The following is a 3,300-nucleotide window of genomic DNA, read 5'->3' as shown; positions in this document are numbered from 1 at the left end:
AGCGCTCTACCACTGAGCTAAATCCCCAGCCCCCAGTCTTAAATATTTTGAGGAAGGAGGCTGCAGAAGGCAGATGCTCAGCCCTATTAGCAGCGAGCTGTGGGGCAGGTAGATGGGCCCAGAACTTGGGCCGAATGATAACCTTTGAGGCTATCAGTTTCTGCAGCTATCCCAAGATGATGGGGTCTGCCCCCAATTACAGAGAGTGTGTGTGTGTGTGTGCACGCGCGCACGGGCCCACATGAGTACTTGTGACCTTGGAAGGCAGAGGTATGAGATGCCCTGGGAACAGACGTTATAGGCAGTAGGTGCTGACGTATTTGCTGGCAAACAAACTTGTCCCCTCTGAAGGAGCATTGCACTCTTAATTACTGAGTCATCTCTCCAGCCTTACCATCCAAACTTTGGAGAGTCTAAATCAGGCCCCTCCTCTCTCCATAATTGACTTTTACAACCGTCTCCAACTCGAGGGCTGTGGCAGGTTATCTCCCAGGCTTCCTGTCTTGGGCTTGTTCTTTGTTATCTGGACCCCAGAGGAGCTCAGTCTTAAACCCCGGGCTCCCTCTGGAGAAGGAACCTGGGCAAATAGTAGACTGGACCTGACTGATAGACTGACCTCCTCTCAGATCATGAGCATCCTATCATGCAGGAAGAGTCACTATCTCCCCAAAGCCTCCAACCGGAAGTATTCAAGCGTGCGGACTCATCGTATGGGTAGGACCACCAACCAGCCTTGTTTTCACCTCAGCCCTCCTGGCTTATCTCTCGGCTTAGGCTTGTTTCCCGGTCCAGTGCCAGGAACTACAGCAGGGGTTGTGTGGAGACTCTTCCTTCCACACTGCCTTGCCTTGTCGCGGTCCTGGCACCACGTTTCTGCCTGCCACCGCATTACAGTCTTTGCAGGAGACTCTGTTCCTCATCACTCCGACTCCTCATACTCACTTCCTCACAGAGAAGCAACTTTTTTTCGGAGACAAGGTCTGTCTCTGTTGTTCTGGCTGGCCTGGAACTCACTCTGTAGACCAAGTTGGCCTTGAACACTGAGATCTGCCTGCTTCTGCCTCCCGAGTGCTGGAGTGCTAGGATTAAAGGCATGCGCCACTGCCACCACGAGACCAGGAAGCAACAAACTTTGCCACCTTCTATAGTTTTTATCTCTACATTTAAATTCATATCAGAAGGCTACCGCCGGGGCTGAGGATTTAGCTCAGTGGTAGAGCGCTTACCTAGGAAGCGCAAGGCCCTGGGTTCGGTCCCCAGCTCCGAAAAAAAGAACCAAAAAAAAAAAAAAAAAAAAAAAAAAAAGAAGGCTACCGCCATTTGGAATATTTGCCATAAGCTCAGTTTTGAAATATTACAAGATTTAAAGTCAGAGAACAAGACACTGATGATGGACTAGTTAACACATTCCAGGATCTGTGCTCTACAACAGGAGGATAGCATTCCCAAATGAGGCAACACAGTCTCAAATATGAGGCCAACCTGGGCTATACACAGTGAGACCCATCTGGGGATATGGGTTCAGTTGGTAGAATGCTTGCCTGGAAGGCATGAAGCCCTGGGTTCCATCCCCGGCGTGGCGTATACCGAATGTGGTGGCACACAGCTGTAATCCCAGCATTTGAGAGGTAAAAGGAGAATCAGAAGGTTGGAGTTGGGGCTGGAGATATGGCTCAGTGGTTAAGAGAACTGATTGCTCTTCCTAGAGGTTCTGAGTTCAAATGCTACCAACCACATGTGTTAACTCTTTTTTTTAAAAAAGATTTATTTATTATTTTTAAAGATTTATTTATTATGTGTTAACTCTTTTTAACTGCCTTCTCCTCTGATCTTGAACCATGTTCTCTGTTCATTTTCCACTATTGGCTCCCTCACCCCCACTGGGATTTAAAGATTTAAATAAATCTTTTTTTTAAAGATTTATTCATTTATTATATATAAGTACACTGTAGCTGTCTTCAGACACACCAGAAGAGGGCATCAGATCCCATTACAGATGATTGTGAGCCAGCATGTGGTTGCTGGGAATTGAACTCAGGACCTCTGGAAGAGCAGTCAGTGCTCTTAACCGCTGAGCCATCTCTCCAGTCCCCAATAAATCTTTCTTAAAAAAAGTTTAGACGCATCCTTAGCTACACAGTGATTTCTAGATCAGACTGGGGTATATGAGAGAGACCCTGTTTCAAAAAGGAAAAAAAAAGCCAAATCAAAGCACCACAACAAAACCCAACCCAAGGGTGAACTGAGTGGTTAAGTCCTTACTTAAGACACAGAAGACTCTTGATTTTGTTGTTGTTGTTGTTGTTTAGACAGGGGCTCTTTTTTTTTAAAAAGATTTATTTATTTTATGTATGTGGTAACATATAGTGTCACTGTCTTGGCATCAGATCCCATAACAGATGGTTGTGAGCCAGCATGTGGTTGCTGGGAATTGAACTCAGGACCTCTGGAAGAACAGTCAGTGCTCTTAACAGCTGAGTCATCTCTCCAGCCCCCTATGCAGGGGGTCTTAATAGTGAGGCCTAGGTAGAAGGCACCAGTACGAGTGGGGGTGGGGGAATCAATAGTGGAAAATTAACAGAGAGCATGGTTCAAGATCCGAGAAGGCAGTTAATAAACGAGTTAACACACTGGGTTATTAACAGACAAGACAAACATTGATAATGGAATAAAAGACTCTAATTACAGAGTCTGATGACCAGGTTGGCCTTGAACTCAGAGAGCTCTGCTTGCCTCTACTTCCTAAGTGCATGCTCAGCAGGGTCAGGATTTTTTTTATATTTTATTTTATTTGTATGAATATACTGTAGCTGTCAGACACACCAGAAGAGGGCATCAGATCCCATTACAAATGATTGTGAGCCAGCATGTGGTTGCTGGGAATTGAACTCAGGACCTCTGGAAGAGCAGTCAGTGCTCTTAACCACTGAGCCATCTCTGCAGCCTCAGGGTCACAATTTTTAATTAGTTAACAATTGTCCTGTTTGAATAACTAGATGAGATACAGGTGCTGATATTAGACTAGTTGGTACATCTTTGCAAACAAACTAAGTTGGGGCTTCCATTGCTGTGAACAGACACCATGACCAACGTAAGTTTTATAAAGGACAACATTTAATTGGGGCTGGCTTACAGGTTCAGAGGTTCAGTCCATTATCATTGGCATAGGTTGAGCATAGGAGACCTCAAAACCTGCTCCCACAGTGACATACTTCCTTGAACAGGCCATACCTAATAGTGCCACTCCTCATGCAGAGACCCCAGGTAGTAGCTTGGAGTCAGAGCACGGAAGGGGTGGAG

The sequence above is a fragment of the Rattus norvegicus genome, chromosome X (genome assembly GCF_036323735.1).
Source record: "Rattus norvegicus strain BN/NHsdMcwi chromosome X, GRCr8, whole genome shotgun sequence".
NCBI classification, from domain to species: Eukaryota; Metazoa; Chordata; class Mammalia; order Rodentia; family Muridae; genus Rattus; species Rattus norvegicus.
The sequence above is the reverse complement of the archived record's forward strand: the minus strand, read 5'-3'. Positions refer to the sequence as shown.